Source organism: Macaca fascicularis, chromosome 6 (assembly GCF_037993035.2).
Source record: "Macaca fascicularis isolate 582-1 chromosome 6, T2T-MFA8v1.1".
Classification (NCBI taxonomy): domain Eukaryota; kingdom Metazoa; phylum Chordata; class Mammalia; order Primates; family Cercopithecidae; genus Macaca; species Macaca fascicularis.
The window spans coordinates 95,297,171-95,318,680 of record NC_088380.1 but is presented as its reverse complement, the minus strand read 5'-3'; the positions used below and the strand labels follow the sequence as shown (position 1 = coordinate 95,318,680).

Sequence of the window (21,510 nt, the reverse complement as noted above, 5' to 3'; positions counted from 1 at the left end):
TACCTGTAGTCTCAGCTACCTGAGAGGCTGAGGTGGGAGAATCGCTTGAACTTGGGAGAAGGAGGTTGCACTGAACCGAGATCGAGTCACTGCACTCCAGCGTGGGCGACAGAGCAAGACTCCATCTAAAAAAAAAAAAAGAGAGAGAGAGAGAGATAGGGTCTCACTATGCTGCCAGGCTGGTCTCAAACTCCTGAGGTCAGCCAATCCACCCACCTCAGCCTCCCTTTCAAAGTGCTGGGATTACAGGTATGAGCCATTGCACCTGGACCAGCAATATTCTAAGAATATATCAATATGTGTATAGGAAAACAAAAACTGAACACATTAAAGATAAACCAAATTGCTAGGGTTAAATATTATTTAATTAGGGAACTTTTATTTCCTCTATGCACTTGTTCCAATTCAAAGGTTTCTGAAATAAAAAAGTGTTAGTTGGCTGGGCGCGGTGGCTCACGCCTGTAATCCCAGCACTTTGGGAGGCCAAGGTGGGCGGATCACAAGGTCAGGAGATCGAGACCATCCTGGCTAACACAGTGAAAACCCGTCTCTACTAAAAGTACAAAAAATTTAGCCAGGCGTGGTAGTGGGCGCCTGTAGTCCCAGCTACTCAGGAGGCTGAGGCAGGAGAATGGCGTGAACCCAGGAGGCTGAGCTTGCAGTGAGCCGAGATCGCGCCACTGCATTCCAACCTGGGTGACAGAGCGAGACTCCATCTCAAAAAAAAAAAAAAAAAAAAAAGGTGTTAGTTTTAGAAATAGTTTCTATTCTGATACTGCATGCTTATACTGGGCTTCCCTGACCATCTATCTAAAATAGTGATACACTAAAAATAGGCATGTAGACCAATGGAATGGAATAGAGAACCCAGAAATAAAGCCAAATACTTACAGCCAACTGATCTTCGACAAAGCAAACAAAAACTAAGTGGGGAAAGGACATCCCATTCAATAAGTGATGCTGAGATAATTGTCATGCCCCGTGTAGAAGAATGAAACTGAATTCTCATCTCTCACCTTATGCAAAAATTAAGATGGATTGAAGACTTAAGTCTAAGATCTGAAACCATACAAATTCTAGAAAAGAACATCAGAAAAGCTTTTCTAGACATTGGCTTAGGCAAAAGTTCATAACTAAGAACCCAAAAGCAAATGCAACAATAAAAACAAAGATAAATAGATGAGAACTAATTAAACTAAAAGGCTTCTGCACAGCAAAAGAAATAACAGAGTAAACAGACAATCCAGAGTGGGAGAAAATCTTCACAAACTATGCATTCCACCAAGGACTAATATCCAGACTCTGTAAAGAACTCAAACTAACCAGCAAGAAAAAACAAATAATCCTATCAAAAAGTGGGCACAGGACATGAATAGACAATTCCCAAAAGAAGATATATAAATGGCTGGCCGGGCATGGTGGCTCATGCCTGTAATCCCAGTACTTTGGGAGGCCAAGGTGGGTAGGTCACCTCAGATTGGGAGTTCGAGACCAGCCTGACCAACATGGAAAGACACTGCTTCTTCTAAAAACACAAAATTAGCCCAGCGTGGTGGTGCATGCCTGTAGTCCCAGCTACTCGGGGGGCTGAGACAGGAGAATTGCTTGAACCCGGGAGGCGGAGGTTGTGGTGAGCTGACATCATGCCATTGCACTCCGGCCTGGGTAACAAAAGCAAAACTCCGTCTCAAAAAAACAAAAAAAAGAAGATATATAAATGGCCGACAAACATCTGAAAAAAATGAAAAAAATGCGCAACCTCACTAATTACAGAGAAATGCAAATTAAAACCACAATGGTATACCACCTTACTCCCGTAAAAATAGCCATAATTTAAAAATAAAAAAAAAAGAGGCTGGGCTTGGTGGCTCATACCTGTAATCTCAACACTTTGGGAGGCCAAAGAGGGTGGATCACCTGAGGTCAAGAGTTCGAGACCAGCCTGACCAACATGGAGAAATTCCGTCTCTACTAAAAACACACAATTAGCCAGGCGTGGTGACTCATGCTTGTAATCCCAGTTACTCGGGGGCTGAGGCAGGAGAATTGCTTGAACCTGGGAGGCAGAAGTTGCGGTGAGCTGAGATGGCGCCATTGCACTCCAGCCTGGGCTACAAGAGCAAAACTCCGTCTCAAATAAAATAAAATAAAAATAAATAAAAATAAACATAAATAATAGATGTTGGGCCAGGTGTGGTGGCTCATGCCCCGAATCCCAGCACTTTGGGAGGCTAAGGTGGGCAGATCACTTGAACTCAGAAGTTTGAGACCAGCATGGCCAACAAAGTGAGACCCTATCTGTAAAAAAAAAAAAAAAAAAAAAAAAAGAAAGAAAAGAAAATGTTGACCTGGATGGGATGTGGTGAAAAGGGAACATTTTTACACTGCTGGTGGGGATGTAAACTAGTACAACCACTATGGAAAGCAGTTCCTTAAAGAACTAAGTAGAACTACCATTTGATCCAGCAATCCCACTACTAGGTATCTACCCAAAGGAAAATAAGTCATTATATAAAAAAGACACTTGTACACATGTGTTTATAGCAGCATAAGTCACAATTGCAAAGATGTAGAATCAGCCAAAATGCCTATAAACCAATGACTGGACAAAGAAAATGTGGTATATATACATCACGGAATACTACTCAACCATAAAAAGGAATAAAATAATGGCATTCACAGCAACCTAGATGGAACTGGAGATGATTATTCTAAGTGAAGGAACTCAGGAATGGAAAACTAAACATCATATGTTCTCACGCCTAAGTGGGAGGTAAGCTATGAGTATGCAAAGGCATAAGAATGATATGATGAACTTTGGGGACTTGGGGGGAAGGGTGGGAGGGAGGTGAGAAATAAAAGACTACACATTGGGTACAGTGCACAGTGCTCAGGTGATGGGTGCACCAAAATCTCAGAAATCACCACTAAAGAACTTATCCATGTAACCAAAAACCACTTGTTTCTCAAAAACTGTTGAGATAAAATAAAATAAAAATAGTACATTATTTTAAAAATTAAAAAAAAATGATAACCCACTCCCCAATGCAGTTTCACACAAATGCATACACATACTGCTTTACTCTTCTTCATAGCATATAACTCAGCCTGAAATTAGATAATTTGTTCATTGCACAATTCCATCAATAAGATTCAAGTTCTCTGTTCTACTTTTCCCCGCTTCTCACTAGTGCACTTGACTAGTCTTAAAATAAAAAAATAAAAATAGGCCAGGCACGGTGGCTCATGCCTGTAATCCCAGTACTTTGGGAGGCCAAGGCGCGCTGATTACTTGTGGTCAGGAGTTTGAGATCGGTCTAGACAACATGGGGAAACTCCATTTCTACTAAAAATACAAAAATTAACCGGGTGTGGTGGCGGGCGTCTGTAGTCTCAGCTACTTGGGAGACCGAGGCCCGAGAATTGATTGAACTTGGCAGGCAGAGGTTGCACTCCAGTCTGGGTGACAGAGCCAGAACTTGTCTCAAAAACAAGTAATTAATTAATTAAAAATTTAAAAATAAAAGTAAGTTATCTACCTTGTTCACTCTTCCTGTGCCTAGAACTTAGGAGGTGCACAATAAATATTTGCTAATTCACACACACACAGACACACATGGTATTTGGTGCAGAGAGAGATTATCATGGTGATTCTAAAAATCTGTAGCACTCATAGTAGTATATGTTGATCCAAATTTTTTTTTTTTTTTTTTTGAGATGGAATTTCGCCCTTGTTGCCCAGGTTGGAGTGCAATGGCACGATCTCAGCTCACCACAACCTCTGCCTCCCCAGTTCAAGAAACTTTTCTGCCTCAGCCTCCCAAGCAGCTGGGATTACAGGCATGCGCCACCACACGTGGTTAATTTTTGTATTTTTAGTAGAGACAGGGTTTCTCTATGTTGGTCAGGCTGGTCTTCAACTCCCAACCTCATGTGATCCGCCGGCTTCAGCCTCCAAAGTGCTGGGATTACAGGAGTGAGCCATTGTGCTCACGGCCAAGTTGTATCACGGCCAAGTTGTATCACATTTGTATCACGGCCAAGTTGATACAAATTTTCTAAAGATAAATGTTATGATCTTTTTTTTTTCTCCATATTGTTAGTAGAGATGGAGTTTTGTCATATTGGCCAGGCTGGTCTCAAACTGCTGACTTCAAGTAATCTGCCCCGCTTGGCCTCCTAAACTGCTGGGATTATAGGTAGGAGCCACAGTGCCCGGCCACCATCTACTAAAAAAAAAAAAAAAAAAAAAAAAAAAAGCTTCAGAAATATCATGACATTCAATTCAAGAAGCCTACCTTTAGGGTTGAATAGGATATTCAGATAAATATTCATTTACAAAAGTGTCTTTGTAGCATTATATAGTAATGGGAAATATAAGGTTTGGTTAAATATATTATGAAGCCATAAAAGAATAAATTGTTACAGCAAAAAAAATTGTTAGAGCAATTAAATCACTATAGAAAAGGGTATGCCATCTATTATTAAATTTGAAAAGTAGGTAACAAACTAGCATGATCAGTATTCCTTACACAAGGTAAAACTCTAATGGCTGGGCACAGTGACACACTCCTGTAATGCCAGCACTTTGGGAAGCTGAGGCGGGCAGATCGCTTGAGCTCAGGAATTCAAGACCAGCCTAGGCAACATTATGAAACCCCATCTCTACAAAATACAAGAAAAAAAAAATTTCAGCTGAACGTGGTGGCACACACCTGTAGTCCCAGCTACTCAGCTACTCAGGAGGCTGAAATGGGAGGATCACTTGAGCCCAAGAAGGACGAGGCTGCAGTGAACCCAGATAGCGGCCTGCACTCCAGCCTGGGCCACAGAGTGAGACCCTGCTTCAAACAACAACAGCAACAACAACAACAAAGACCTCACCTCCAACTTCACCTTCTCAACCCCTCCTCACCTCCAACTCCAAAAACAAACAAACAAACAACTTTGTAAAGTGTGTGTACTCCAGAATATCTACCATTATTATTGCTTGGTTGTGAGATTATAGATGTTTCAGAGTTTCTTCTGTGTGCTTATCTACGGTTTGTTGTTTGTTTGTTTGTTTGTTTTGAAATGGAGTCTCACTCTATTGTCCAGACTGGAGTGTAATGGTGTGAGCCACTGCGCTTGGTCTTATATATGTATTTTTACATGTCTACAATAAACTGATGAAACAACATGTTGTTTTACTTTGTTTCATTTTAAAATACTGTTTAAAATTATTATAAGGAAACCAAAGTGGATTTCCTAAGGACTCATAGCTACAGAAAATCTCAAAGCAGAAGAAGTAAAACTTGCAAGTGAATTAGAATCACAAAAAGTCTGAATATTTTCTCTTCATTGTTGTTACCCAAACATTTATCTCAAATGGAAACACTTCTCTCTGGGCTCCAAAAGAGATTTGTTAAATTGCTACTGCCTGCCAAAAGAAATTAATATTGCAAATAATAATTAGGCTAACAATGAAAACTCTGGGGGGTAAATAAAAAAACCATAATTCACAATTATCCTTGAGTGGAATCTGCAGAGATTGGAGGTAAGTGGAGAGCTCTTCTTTCAAAGTCAAATCAAATCAACGGTGTTAAGCACCACAGCATGGACAGGACCCACTGAACTAAACTCCGAGGAAACACAAAACGTGTGACCCAAAGTCCTTGTTCGCCAGAGACAATACTGATGTAGCCGAGGAAATTCCTGTTAGAGAATGGTTTGCGGTGAGTAGGAAGGATGGTGTAGAGGTGAATAGTGGGGTTGTGGGTAGTGTGGATGGTCATTCCCTTGATCTGAACCAGGGGTTGCAAAAACATAATCTGAAATTTGAATCATCCCTGCAGACAAATTAAAGCATTTATAATGCTTAAAAATATGCTAGAGACCAGCTGGGTGTGGTGGTACAAGCCTGTAATCCCAGCACTTTGGGAAACCAAGGCAGGCAGATCACTTGAGGTCGGAAGTGGCCAGCCTGGCCAACATGGTGAAACCCCCATGTCTACCAAAAAGTATACAAAATTAGCCAGGTGTGGCAGTATGCACCTGTAATCCCAGCTACTCGGGAGACTGAGGCAGGAGAATCGCTTGAACCTGGGAGTCAGTGAGCCGAGATCGTGCCACTGCATTCCAGCCTGAATGACAGAGCGAGACTCTGTCTCAAACAAACGAAAAAGTTAGAAACCTATTTAGCTCATTTCAGGCGTAGCACAGAGCAGCTAGTCCAAGTCACAAATTTAAGTTTTCTGTTCCTACAGGGATAGTTTTTGATTCTTGTATCTAAGCTATCCTTGAATCCCTACTTGAAAGTCGACCAACATTTATCAAACAAAAAAATCTAGAGAATACTGCTTTTTAATGGCCAACATGAAAGTGCTGTGCTACTAAATTATTTATTTATTTATTTATTTATTTATATTGAGATAGGGTCTCTTTCTGTCACCCAGGCTGGAGTGCAGTGGTATGATCATGGCTCACCACAGCCTCCATCTCCTGGGCTTAAGTCACCCTCTAGCCTCAGCCTCCCAAATAGCTGGGAACACAGGTGTACACCACCATGTCCAGCTAATTTTTTGATATTTTTGTAAGGACAGAGGTGTCACTCTTGCCTGAGCTGGTCTTAAACTCCTGAGCTCAAGAGATCTTCCCACCTCGGCCTCCCAAAGTGCTAGAATTATAGGTGTGAGCCACCATACCCAGCCTACTACATTTTAATAATGGTAACTTCTGCAATTCTCAGGAAATAGCTACTAGGTAGGATTTCCTCCTAGGCCACTTTTCTCTTTTCTTTTTTCCCCCTTCCCTTACCGCTTCTTCCCCTTCCCCTTCTTCCCCTTCCCCTTCCCTTTCTTCTCCTTTCAGAAGCAGTCTCCCTCTGTCACCCAGGCTAGAGTGCAGTGGGGTGTTCTGGGCTCTCTGCAACCTCCGTCTCCCAGGTTCAAGCGATTCTACTGCCTCAGCCTCTGAGTAGCTGGGATTACAGGAGTGCACCAACACAACTGGATTTTTTGTAGAGATGGGGTTTCACCATATTAGGTCAGGCTAGTCTCCAACTCCTGACCTCAAGTGATCTGCGTGCCTCAGCCTCCTAAAGTACTGGGATTATAGGAGTGAGTCACCACACCTGGCCTCTAGGCCATGTTCTTAAAGCTTTGTCTTGTCACCATTTATCTGCCAGGAACAAAAACAAAGAAACAAGCAGAAATAAGCCAATATCAAGTAGGAGAAAAAGCAAAACAAATTAAGATTCTATTCTTCTAGGAAGGTAGGTATAGATAAGTTCCTATAGGACTCTAATGGCCAGGATACTGAATTTAGACTTTATCCTGAAGACGACATAGAGTCTTTCATACGGAGACAGACTAGAAATGTAAAATCAGTCTCTAAATTTCAGAAACAAGGCTGAGTGCCATGGCTCACACCTAGAATCCCAGCACTTTCGGAGGCCGAGGCGAGCGGATCACTTGAGGGCAGCAGTTTGAGACCAGCCTGGCCAACATGGCGAAAGTCCGTTTTTACTAAAAATACAAATAGCCAGGTGTGGTGGTGGGTGCCTGTAATCCCAGGTACCCAGGAAGCTGAAGCAAGGGAATCGCTTGAACTCAAGAGGCAGAGGTTGCATTGAGCCAAGATCACACCACTGCACTCCAGCCTGGGCAACAGAGTGAGACTCAGTCTCAGAAACAAAATCTAGGCCAGGCGTGGTAGCTCACGCCTGTAATCCCAGCACTTTGGGAGGCTGAGGTGGGTGGATCACCTGAAGTAAGGAGTTTAGGAGAAGCCTGGGCAACATGGTGAAACCACGTCTCTACTAAAATTGCAAAAATTAGCTGGGCATGGTGACATGTGCCTGTAGTCCCAGCTACTCGGGAGGCTGAGGCAGCAGCATCACTTGAACCCGGGAGGTGGAGGTTGCAGTGAGCCGAGATCACACCACTACACTCCAGCCTGGCTACAAAGTGAGACCGGTCTCAAAAAAAATAAATAAATAAAAAATAAAAAATAAAAGAAAAAGAAACAAAAATCTATTGATAAGAGTTCATTTTAAAGATCATTCTCCACACTTAGAGCATGGAATCATGCCTGTCAGCAATTTTGGTCAGTCTCCAGATTAGTAACTGTGACTTGCCACCCTGGCTGATGGGCTGGCAGGAAGGAGTGTCATATCAGAGATTGCCATAGACACCCAGGGCAATATGATTTGTCACTTAAAGAGGGAGGCAGATCAAGAGCATCTCATCCTCCGGCTGCTGAGTCATCCTGCTCTGGCAGTTATTTAAACAGAAGCCTCCAGGAGACATACAATCAACACTCCACTCAGACAATGCCCAGACCTCCAGAAATCATGTGTCAAGCTTGGATTGCCTTAGACAGGTGCAATTTTAAAACAGCTTTCATCCTCTTTTCTCTCATATTGTCACACTATGGGTTCTGACTTCTGGCTCCTTTCCTCACAAGAAGCTCACCCAGCTGGAACTCTTATGGGACCTTGGCACCAGAGACCACCAATTCCTCTTTGAAGTTTTCTAACAGCATCATTGGTATTTCTGACTTGGCTTTCTTGTATTTCTCTCACGTTAACAAAACTGGTTGAGCATCTACCACGGGCTACATGCTGAGCTACAGGTAAGGTTTGGCTAAAGGATGAATAAGACCCACTCCTTGTCTTCAGGAGTTTGTCTAGCAGAAGAGTTTGTCAAGTAATCAGGAAACCCCCATACACAATGGGATAGCTCTAAGACAGATATATACAAGATGATGTTCTGGACCGTAACTGTTTGGGGAATACCACTGCCTTTGTCTAAAAGCCATCACCCTTTTTATATGCCATTTGGGAGGAAGTAGGGGGACATGGGAGGCTTCTAAGGGCTATGGGAGGATGGACATTTTAAAAGGACTTTTCTTTTTTTTTTTTTTGAGACAGAGTTTCGCTCTGTCACCCAGGTTGGAGTGCAGTGGCGCGATCTCGGTTCACTGCAAGCTCCGTCTCCCGGTTTCACGCAATTCTCCTGCCTCAGCCTCCTGAGTAGTTGGGACTACAGGCGCCCGCCACCACACCTGGCTAATTTTTTGTATTTTTAGTAGAGACAGGGTTTCACCTTGTTAGCCAGGATGGTCTCGATCTCCTGACCTCGTGATCCACCCACCTCAGCCTCCTGAAGTGCTGGGATTACAGGCGTGAGCCACCGCGCCCTGCCAAAGGGCTTTTCAAATCTAACGATGTATTTGCATTTCCACCTGTCTGCCAGCCCTTGTCCAGTTTGACCTGGGCACTCACTGCTGCTTTGGTGGTGAGTACTGTTGATGGTTCTTTTCCCTGCCCATCCTTGAGGTGCTCCCTTCAATATGTCAAATGAGGACTCCCATTACATTTGACTGTCATCCATCAGCCACAACTGTCCTGCCCAGAGGAGCTGGCCTTGGTTTTAAAGCCTACATCCTGGCTGACCTTCTTTACTGCTTTATTAAGGAACCTGACTTGCTGTTTGATATCACATGTGCTACAGGTGCTGTTGATGAAACTGCCAAAGGAGCTGAATATGACTGACATCTTTGGAAGGATGAGACTTAGCGTGCCCGTACAGTTGTGTCCAAATGCTGTCCTTATCTCCCAATGGAAAGGTATTGTAAATAAAGAGAAAGGTCAGAAGCTTATTTTAAACACTAAATATGAGCTAGGAGCTGTCCTAGACACTATGTAAAAGTTTTATTTAGTTCTCACTGTAATGTTGGCCTTATGTTATTATCCCAGTTTTTAGACTGAGGAAATTATGGCTCAGAGAGGTTAAGAGACCTATTGAAGATCACACAGCTCCACAAACTTTTGTGTAGATTGAATGTGTACATGGGTCTATGTGACTTTGAATCTTGTGTTCTTTACCTTAGTGGACTATTTCACAGAAGGAAAATGAAATATTAACATGGCAATAACATTTCTGGTTCCAGTCTGATTATTGGTTTTCCAAGAGTGTTGTAGGATGTATAGCCTGAGTCTCTGAAGCTTTGTTCTGAAGCATGCTATCAATATGAACAAATTGGTATGGAAGGAAGCCACAAATTATACTAAAATCTAGTTCATCAGAGGAAAATATTGTTAAATACATTTACATTCCCAGAACTGTTCATATTGAAGAATAAAACACACAGTGGGAAAGAGACGAAGAGAAAATACGCCTGTTTTTATGACTTGTTGATATCTATGGGGTTTTTCCTTAAGCCTCACAACAATTTCCAGCATTGCCAGCAGCATTCAGTACATTCAGAACAGGATCATTTCACCCGCAGCTGAACTAGGGCCATGCCTGGGACAGACAGAGAATGGCCTTCCAGCAGACATGCCAAGGAGCAAGCCAGGGTCACTGAGTGAAGAGGAGGGCAGGCCCATTTGAAGCAACACAGTTTATGTAAGTGTGATCTAACTGCTTTCACTGGAAATGGGTCAGGTTCCAGTTGAGAGAACCAGGGGCCTGAATGACCCCAGCAAAATCACTGTGGCATTTCTTTCAATCACCTCTGAGAATATGGCCCTGTGACGACATAATGACACTTGGATTCATTTCAGTCGGCCGTGTTTCCTCCTCCTTTCTTGCTTCCCCATAGTTGATTTGCCAAATTTTTTTTGTTTGCTTAAATACGCTAAACTAAACAGGATACATTATACGACAGTCCGTGATAAATTTACCACTGGGAAAAGGGAAAAAGTATGGGATAAAGAAATAGGTCTTTTTCGCCTCTCACAGCTGTGATTCAGTTCTGACTCAAAAGGAAGTGTGCCACCTACTGAATCACGGAAACCACTTCCTGTGGCTGTTTGGTTTATTCTGGAGGAGCATCAGGCCAAGTGCTGCCCTGCCCTGACCCTGACTGGCTCTTCAGAGCCAAGGCATTCACAGCTTGAGGTGGTTTGGCCTCAGACTCTTGAGAACATTGCATATTAAATTACAAGTGTTTCGTTTCCTAGCAAGGAGTCTTTAGCAACATGAAAACGAACATGTGTTATTTGCAAACCAAGTGTATCATTACTGAACCTGAATAGCCTTACTTTTTCATAACGTATGTATTCCGGATGACCACTCTTAAGATCCGAATGTACACTGGTTCTGTTTATCCTGAGGGGAACTTGGGCAGTCTTCAGGGTGGCGTTTCCCAGCTGAGGGACTTCAAGAGCACCCCTTACTCAGTGAAGCAGCACTCAACTTGTATTCACTCACTCAACATATTTCTAAGCATGTACTTATTGCCATGTGCTGTGCTAGGAAGGAGTAAGGATAGAGTGGCGAACAAGACCCCACAGCTCCTGACCTCATGGCTCATGTGTTCCACATCATAAGGGAATTACACTCTGTCTCTCGGGGCAGGGACCTTCCTCTGTTCACCATGCAACCCCAGCATCTAGCACCTGGCCTTGCATAAAGCACCTCTAAATCAAGTTTGTCCAACCCAAGGCCCACGGGCCACATGTGGCCCAGGATGGCTTTGAATGCAGCCAAACACAAATTTGTACACTTTCTTAAAACATTATAAGATTTGTGTGTATGTGTTTTAGTCCATCAGCTATTGTTAGTGTTAGTGTATTTTATGTGTGGCCCAAGACAATTCTTCTATGTGGCCCAGGGAAGCCAAAAGATTGAAGACTCCTGCTCTAAATACTTGTTTGTTGAATAGATACAGGAAAAGAAAGAAGGAGGGAAGGAAGAAAGGATGGAGGAAGGAAAGAAAGAAGGGTGAGAAGAAGGGAGAAAGGAAGGGAAGAAAGAAGCAGAAAAAGGAAGAGAAAGAAATTATGGACAGCACGGTGGCTCACGCCTGTAATCCTAGCACTTTGGGAGGCCAAAGCAGGCTGATCACCTGAGGTCAGGAGTTCATAGGCCAGCCTGGCCAACATGGTGAAACCCCGTCTCTACTAAAAATACAAAAATCAGCTGGGCATGGTGGTACACGCCTGTAATTCTAGCTACCTGGGAGGCTGAGGCAGGAGAATTGCTGGAACCCAAGAGGCGGAGGCTGCAGTGAGTTGAGATCGTGCCACTGCACTCCAGTCTGATCAACAGAGTGAGACTCTGTCTCAAAAAAGAAAAGAAAAGAAAAGAATAAACTAAGGGCGTTACCATTAATTTTTTGTTGTATTTGCAAGCAAAGACAAAAGCACCAAGGTACTTGTTTCCTTCTGTAATTAGATTTTCCAATAGACTAAAAGTTTCTGCTCTTAGGTGGGTCTGGAGACTCTGCAGTACCTCAGGACCTCAGAACACATGTGGTCTCTTGGTTGCTTTCTTTTTGTTGTTGTTGTTTATTTTTATTTTTTACTTTTAAAACAATTTTTTTGTAGATGAATATGCTTACATATGTTTGGGTTTTTGTTTTGTTTTGTTTTGTTTTGAGACAGGGTCTTGCTCTGTTGCCCAGGCTGGAGAGTGGTGGTTTGATCACAGCTCACTGCAGCCTCGACCTCCCAAGGTAGGGACTACAGGTGTGGCACTGGGGCACACCACCACACCCAGCTAATTTTCAATTTTTTTTTTGTAGATAAGAGTCTCACTCTGTTGGCCAGACTGGTCTTTGAAATCCTAGGCTTGAGCAATTCTCCTGCCTTGGTCTCTTAATGCGTTAGGATTACAGGCGTGAACACCGCACCCTGCCAGCATGTGGTCTCTTAACCAGAGGAGGCCTCTTCTGAACTAGGTAGAGGTCCTGAGAATCGATTCTGAGAGTAAAAGGCTCTTTGTTCTCTTCAGAATAGATCAGAATCCCTAATGATAGAGCATCTATTATTCCTCTAGTGGTCCATGCCCAAAAGATTCATCCAAGAATGGCTGAAGAGCTGTGTAATGTTGAGCAAGTAATCTAATCACCCCACAGAAGAGTTGTGACTTGAATTATCCCAGAGTTGGCCCACCTGTTTTCATAAAGATCAGTGTAACTTGTAAGTTTCCCCAGTTCTCCTCGCCTATCATCATTTGACCAACAAAAAACAGAAAACTAGGCTAGTTACGGTGGCCCATGCATATAATCCCAGCTCTTTGAGAGGTCAAGGTGGGTGGATTGCTTGAGTCCAGGAATTTGAGACCAGCCTGGGCAACAAAGGGAGACTCTGCCTATATCCCAGCTATGCAGGAGGCTGAGGCAGGAGAATTGCTTGAACCTGGCAGGGCGCAGGTTGCAGCAAGCTGAGATCACGCCACTGCACTCCAGCCTAGGTGAGACTCTGTCTCAAAAAAAAAAAAAAAAGAAAGAAAGAAAGAAAGAAAGAGAAGAAATCCCAATCTCTTCTTTTATGTAGATTCCTCCTCACTTGAATAATACTTTTCTTCCCCAGTATCCTCCATATTATCCCAGAGTCAGCCCCTCTGTTTTTGTAAAGATCTGTGTAACCTCCTCTAAGTTTCCCAGTTCTCCTTACCTATGGTATCATTTGGCCCAACAAAGGGCAGGCAGCTAGATTCTAATTGATATTTTGAGGCCGGGAGTGGTGGCTCATGCCTGTAATCACAGCACTTTGGGAGGCTGAGGCGGGCAGATCATTGGAGGTCGGGAGTTCAAGACCAGCCTGGCCAACATGGTGAAACCTCATCTCTACCAAAAATACAAAAAATACAAAAAATTAGCCAGGCGTGTTGTCATGTACCTGTAATTCCAGCTACTTGGGAGGCTGGGGCAGGAGAATTGCTTAAACCTGGGAGGCGGAGGTTGCAGTGAGCTGAGATCATGCAATTGCACTCCAGCCTGGGTGACAGAGCAAAACTCCATCTCAAAAACAAACAAACAAAAAACCCCTGATATTTTCAAAATTGAGGCAGTTATAACAGCTGTTTAGCCAAGAAATATGATAGCAATAATAGCAAGAAAATAAATTGGTTCACAAATGAGTCTCAGAAGTCCAGTGATTTTTATTTTATTTCTATTATTTGAACTTTTATTTTAGAATCAGGGGATACACGTGCACGTTTGTTACCCGGATATACTGCATGATGCTGAGGTTTGGAGTATACATGAATCAAATCTGTTATTCAGGTAGTCAGTATAGTACCCAACAGATAGTTTTTTTCAACCCTTACCTCACTCCCTTCCCCACTCTTGTATTCCCCAGTGTCTACTGTTCCCATTTCTATGACTGTGCCAACAATAATATTTTTTCTTTTTTCTTTAGAGATGAGGGTCTCACTATGTTGCCCAGGTTGATCTCAAACTTCTGACCTCAAGTGATCCTCGCACCTTAGCCTCCCAAAGTACTAGGATTACAGACGTGATCCATTGCGCCTGGCCCATGCCAACAATAGTTTAAACCCTTATCTGCATATTCAAGTTTGCTACTGGTTTTGTTTTGCTCATTAATGTATCCCAAGCATCTAAACATGGCATATAGTACCGGCATGTAATAGGTGCTTAATAAATATTTATTGAATAAATAAATTAGTTTGAGACTTAACGTTTCAAATAAAACAGAATACCATTCAATTAATTCTCTTCTACTTTCTTTTAAGAGAGACAAATAGTCACACATACATAGGCAGGAGAGGATGCAATTTCCTGTGTTTACGTTTTTATGATGTTACTTTAGTTCAAATGTCACAGAAAATTATATTGAACTCTTGACCAATCTATCTAGTTTTTCCATTGGAGTATTGACCCAAATAAGAAATAGCATCAAGGAAAAATTATTTTTTGGCAGAAAAATATTGTCTCTAAATTCTTGTGTGTTTTGTTTTGATTTTTTCCTTAGTGACTGGAGGCCAGTTTCAATCCACTGAAGCGCAGATTCCAAATTTTCAATCTGGTTTTCTTGAGTAGTGACTGAGTGCCAAAAATGAAGCAATGACACAACATCGCCACCAAGACACTCCCCAGCACGCACACACACACCAGAGTCCACCACTAAGACACTCCCCAGCACACACACACCAGTGTCCACCACCAAGACACTCCCCAGCACACACACACACGCCAGAGTCCACCACCAAGACACTCCCCAACATGCACACACACGCCAGAGTCCACCACCAAGACACTCCCCAGCACACACACACCAGTGTCCACCACCAAGACACTCCCCAGCACACACACACACGCCAGAGTCCACCACCAAGACACTCCCCAACATACACGCACACGCCAGAGTCCACCACCAAGACACTCCCCAACATACATGCACACGCCAGAGTCCACCACCAAGACACTCCCCAGCACACACACACACACACACACACACGCCAGAGTCCACCACCAAGACACTCCCCAACATACATACACACACCAGAGTCCACCACTAAGACACTCCCCAGCACACACACACACGCCAGAGTCCACCACTAAGACACTCCCCAACACACACACACACACACACGCCAGAGTCCACCACTAAGACACTCCCCAACACACACACACACACACACACGCCAGAGTCCACCACCAAGACACTCCCCAGCACACACACACCAGTGTCCACCACCAAGACACTCCCCAGCACACACACACACGCCAGAGTCCACCACCAAGACACTCCCCAACATACACGCACACGCCAGAGTCCACCACCAAGACACTCCCCAGCACACACACACACGCCAGAGTCCACCACTAAGACACTCCCCAGCACACACACACACACACACGCCAGAGTCCACCACTAAGACACTCCCCAACACACACACACACACACACACCAGAGTCCACCACCAAGACACTCCCCAACATACATACACACACCAGAGTCCACCACTAAGACACTCCCCAGCACACACACACACACCAGAGTCCACCACCAAGACACTCCCCAGCACACACACACACGCCAGAGTCCACCACTAAGACACTCCCCAACACACACACACACACACACGCCAGAGTCCACCACCAAGACACTCCCCAACATACATACACACACCAGAGTCCACCACTAAGACACTCCCCAGCACACACACACACGCCAGAGTCCACCACCAAGACACTCCCCAACATACACACACACACCAGAGTCCACCACCAAGACACTCCCCAACATACACACACACACCAGAGTCCACCACCAAGACACTCCCCAACATACACACACACGCCAGAGTCCACCACCAAGACACTCCCCAACATACACACACACACCAGAGTCCAGGCCATATTTGGGTGGCTTGCAAGCTTCTTCCTCCCTAGTATTTACTCTCAAAATAATGGCTTTTTTTTTTTTCCAAACAAATTTCTTGCTTATATCTTTAACCAATTCTCATAAAATTTTTGTCTAATACACTGGTTAGTGTATTCCAGACCCTAAAAGATAACATAATGAAACTATCTATGACTAAAAGGTAATTGTATCTTCTAGTTATCCTTTTTTTCCTTCCTTTTAAACTTTAATTTTGATACATTTGGGAGTGAAATGTATGACAATAAATGACAATAAATGCAAAGTAATTATTGAAGAAACAATAATTTTGTATTAGCTTACTGGAAAAAAAAAAAGATAACCAAATATTTTTTGGCAGCCCCAAACAAGTCACATGTGTAATGCAGTGGGAGAGCAGTGCCCTGAAGGAAAAGGTGGCCGGCTGGACTGCCAAGAGAACAGACGTCCGCTGCAAGTAATATGAGCCGTAAGTCTGGACGAGGCCCATGTCTGCTATGAGGCTTGGGGCAATTCACTTAATCAGAGCCTTAATCAGCTACGGACTAACAATATCCATACCTGCTACTTATTTTGTAAATCTCCTTTCTAAAGTTAACTCTATTCGTTGTTCCATAATCCCATAAATTCTAGACTCTTTTCCTGTTACAGCCAAGTTGTCTATCATTGACAGAGATACTCACCTGGTGGTTTTGGCTTCTCTAATCCTCCTGGTGAGAACACCTCCAAGGGAGCTTTCAATGGCATTTAAGGTCACTTGTGCTCTTGGGCCTAGAAACTGCCTTGATAGTGGTTTTAGCCCACATGAGGTAAGTCTTTATTGTATGCCCAACCTCTTTATGCATTACTTCATTTAATTGTATACTAATCCTTTGTCATAGGTTATCAGAGTGTTTGACTATGAGTTACAGGAAGGAAAAAACAACAAACTCCAATTGACTAAAACAATGGGGCATTTTTTGGCTCACATAACTGAGAGTCTAGAGAGAAGGCATCTTCAGGTTTGGCTGATGAATCCTGTATGTCTGCCTTGTCTCCAGGTCCCCAGGTTCTGCCTCCATCCTGACGTCCAGTGTTGGATTCCTCTTCACATCAACCCCTCTCTGCAGGTTGGGCCATCAGACCCTACCTCCTTATTTATGTTGAGCAAAGGAGAGAGAATGCCTCTACAGACAACGAAAAAAGTGAAAAAAAAAATCCTTCTCCTCCTTATAACTTTAGTTAGCTTAACTTTAGTCAGTTTAACTTTAGTCAGTTGCTTAGCTACTAAACAGTAGCTATTAGGAGGTGGGAAGGAATACTATTGTGTAATCAACTAAGGCTCATACAGAAGATTAGGGTTATCTGGAATGATTTGAATTCATTAGAATTTACTCTCAGAGCTGTGGCAATTCCTTGAACCACATTGATTGCTATAAGGTAGAAGAGGAATAGATTGAATTTTGGGGAGTCAACTACAATGTGTACTACAAGTAAATACTATGAATTTCCAATTCACAGATGAGAAAATTGAGGCATGTGCTGGGAGGGAGGTTATGGAATTTGCCCAATATCACAATTGAACCTAGGCAAAAGCCTATCTCCAGGTCTAACAATTCAGTGACCTCCTGTGTACATTTCTGTCTCTCCGTTTTTTAGAGTCGGGGTCTCACTGGGCCACCCAGGCTGGATTGCAGTGGCTTGATCATGGAGATCGTGGCTTTCTGTAGCCTTGAACTCCTGGGCTCAAGTGATCCTCCTGCCTCAGCTTCCCGAGTGGCTGGGACTACAGGCTTGACAACACACCCGGCTATCCTGTGTACATTTCTTGAGAGCTTATGATATATAAGAGAAACTCTAAAATAAGGGGAGGGTATGCTAAGGGGAAGACCAAATCACTATCGAGGTGGATTCAATCCTACCTCTTTTATTTCCTAGTTGTGTGACTCTTTTGAAAGGGGAATAATAGGCCAGGCACGGTGGCTCCTGCCTGTAATCCCAGCACTTTGGGAGGCCCAGGCGGGCAGATCACATGAGGTTAGAAGTTCAAGACCAGCCTAGCCAACATGGCGAAACGCCATCTCCTCTAAAAATACAAAACTTAGCCGGGAATGGTGGCGTGTGCCTATAGTCCCAGCTACTCAGGAGACTGAGGCAGGAGAATCGCTTGAACCTGGGAGGCAGAGGTTGCAGCGAGCCGAGATTGCGCCACTGCACTTCAGCCTGGGTGACAGTGAGACTCCATCTCAAAAAAAAGAAAAAGAAAAGAAAAGAAAAGAAAATGGGAATAATAAAACGTACTTACTGGAGCAGTAGCAAATATTAAAATTTAGACCAGGCAGAAGAATGTTTTTCAAAATGACATGACCTGGTAACGTGATAAAAATGCAAATTCCTGTTACCACGCCAGACCCATTGAATCAGAAACTCTGGGAATGGGATCCAGGACTAAGTACTTTAACAAGTACTTAGGTGATTAATCCCCAGGTGATTCTGATGATTGTTAAAGTTTGAGAACCACTGGTCTAACACATTGCCTGGTACATAAGCTTTTATTTTGTTGTTGTTGTTTTTCCAAGGACAATGTGTATGTTGACTTCTGTTTCCAGGAGTTAATGACTTGGAGAACTAGAGAAAGGAAGACAAAAATTCTTTAAAGCAGAATGATACTGATTGATAAATACCTGAATATAATACAGGTTACATGTGCTTTGAATATTTATGAAAGGTTGAATTTATTTCCACCAGGGTGACTCTCAGAAGCTTTTATAGATTAGAGAAGAAATGGAAAGGGAAAACATAGTTATGAACTATAAAGCAGAGCAGACAAGTTTTCAATGGTTACTGCCAATGTGTATATAGAAAGTTAGCTTGGCCAGGCAAGGTGGCTAATTCTTGTAATCCCAGCACTTTGGGAGGCCGAGGCGGGCAGATTACCTGAGGTCAGGAGTTTGAGACCAGCCTGACCAACATGGTGAAACCTTATCTCTACTAAAAATACACAGTTAGCCGAGCATGGTAGAGCATGCCTGTAATCCCAGCGACTCAGGAGGCTGAGGCAGGAGAATCGCTTGAACTTGGGAGACAGAGGCTGCAGTGAGCTGACATCGTGCCATTGCACTCCAGCCTGGGCAACAAGAGCGAACTCCGTCTCCAGAAAAAAAAAAAAAATGTAAGTTACCTTAAAATATATCAATACAAACAAATAAATTCAAATAAATTGATATTTCGTATTGTACAGGAACAAAACCCATCAGAAGATGTCAGAAGATAAGGATTTTTGTCCTGATGCTACACTTACCAGCTGCCCCTCAGTGTTCTACCTCTTAAAAAAAAAGAGATTGGTCCTGATCCCTGGTTCTTAACCAGGGGAAAATAAAGTGGGGCCAGGGCATGTGCAGACTTAAAAATTACACAGGGGAATGTAGGCATGACCTGTTTAAGAAATACTGGACTAAATGGTCTCTGTGATTGTAGATTAAAGAATAATCAAGTGTTGGCCAGGCGTGGTGGCTCACATCTGTAATCCCAGCACTTTGGGAGTCCAAGGTTTGTGGATCACACGAGGTTAGGAGTTCGAGACCAGCCTCGCCAACATGGCAAAACCCCCTCTCTACTAAAAATACAGAAAATTAGCCAGGTGTGGTGGTGCATGTCTGTAGTCCCAGCTACTACTCGGGAGGCTGAAGCATGAGAATTGCTTGAACCTGGGAGGTGGAGGTTGCAGTGAGCCAAAATCACACCATTGCACTCCAGCCTGGGTGACAGAGTGAAACTCTGTCTCAAAAGAAGAAAAAAATAGTAATCAAATGTAAAGTTAACACATAAAGGAGGCATGTACATATTATTAAAATCTATATGACTATCTCTGCTTTTTTAGTTTTTGTTCAATATCTGTATCTGAACACCTAATTAATGAAAGGAAAACATTTGTAATATGTAGCAACTAAAATGTCACCTTCTCTGTGGGGATCACAAAGTCTTTGGCAATCACTTCCATACCAGACAAGTGAGTATTGTCCTTCTCTTTTTCCAGATGGATAAACAGAGGCAACCCGAGGATAAAGCCCTTGTTCAGTGTCACACATTTCAGTCACTAAAGAAGACAGAATGGATGCCAGTATTCTCATCCCCTTACAAATAAAGAGCCTTCAAGCTCTTGCAGTCAACAAGAACTTTTGGAATGATTTCACTGCCTAAAAAGGCAGATACATAGATGACATCCACAAATAGGAAGAAAATCAACCTGAACCTGAGTGTGTGGCCTCACTGACTCTAAGCAGTAGAGACAGAAGGAAAGTAAAGTTTTAGCAAAGAAGGTTCTGAAAGAAAATAAGTATAGCTAGTTATTAAGCGCTGTTCTTACACAGTAAAACAAGGGCAAAATTACTCTTCTTTAAGTACTAATTCTTATCTCTTGATTAAGTCACCTACTCATTCATTTAATAAATACATACTGATTGCCTTCTATGTGTTGAGCACTCATCTCTGTATTGGAAATATAATATTGACCAAAGTTGACAATAGTAATAACAATAATAGCTAATATAGCAGGTACTAATGACTGTTTGTTGAGTAAAATGTCAAAATTCAGTGTGAACAGCATTCTGTTTGGGGCTGTATCCGTTGACTGTAACACAGCTAATCTATCTGAAATTTTCCGCTTTGGGCCTCTCTGACAGAAGAAGCTGTGTTGGGCCTGCCTCTAGTTGGCGATGCATCCACCAATGAGAATGAATTTATGGTGGTTCTTCCTGTAAAGGCAGCTGGAACTGACAGCATTGTGATTTTCTTTTACTGTTAGTTTTAAATTACTAGAACCAACTCCATTACTAGAACCAACTTTACTTCTTTGTTTCCTACTTACCAAAATAATAAAAACAACATGTAAAATAAAAGAAATGCCATCTTAATATTGTTTTGATGACAAAACAGTGTTCCTTTCAGTTGTGCTTCAAATGGAATAAGACGCAAACAGGCTTGGTATAGTGGCTCAGCCCTGTAATCCTAGCCCTTTGGGAGGCCGAAGTGGAAGGATTGCTTGAGGCCATGAGTTTGAGACCAGCCTGTGCAACATAGCAAAACTATGTCTCTACAAAAAATAAAAAATTAGCTGAGTGTAGTGGTGTGTGCTTGTGGTCACAGCTACTTTTGAGGCTGAGGAGGGAGAATCTCATGAGCCCAGAAGGTCGAAGTTGCAATGAGCCATGATCGTGCCATTGCCCTCCAGCTTGGACAACAGAGCAAGATTCTATGTCAAAAAATAAATAAATAAAAGACACCAATATATCTGAGATTAACTTTCGGTAGTAAATTTGTTCCATATATGATTTTTAAGGTTAAATGCTTTGGAAGCTTTAAAAAACATTTCAGCCTTTTTAAATGCCAGCATACACTGATGATGCTCTCAGATATTAGGAAATCTTTTGAGC

The 21,510-nt window shown here is 42.8% G+C and overlaps 1 long non-coding RNA gene across 2 annotated transcripts; it reads left to right on the top strand.

The window, feature by feature from the left end:
- Positions 1 to 8,290: 8,290 nt before the first annotated feature.
- Positions 8,291 to 20,980, top strand: LOC102144455 (uncharacterized). Of its 2 annotated transcripts, XR_012414568.1 has the most exons (8): positions 8,291 to 8,361; positions 8,446 to 8,613; positions 9,495 to 9,609; positions 10,273 to 10,391; positions 16,461 to 16,568; positions 17,140 to 17,208; positions 19,084 to 19,250; positions 20,115 to 20,980. It is a non-coding gene; the product is annotated as an uncharacterized lncRNA (long non-coding RNA). The 2 variants fall into 2 exon arrangements; XR_012414569.1 differs by lacking the exon at positions 10,273 to 10,391.
- Positions 20,981 to 21,510: the final 530 nt, after the last annotated feature.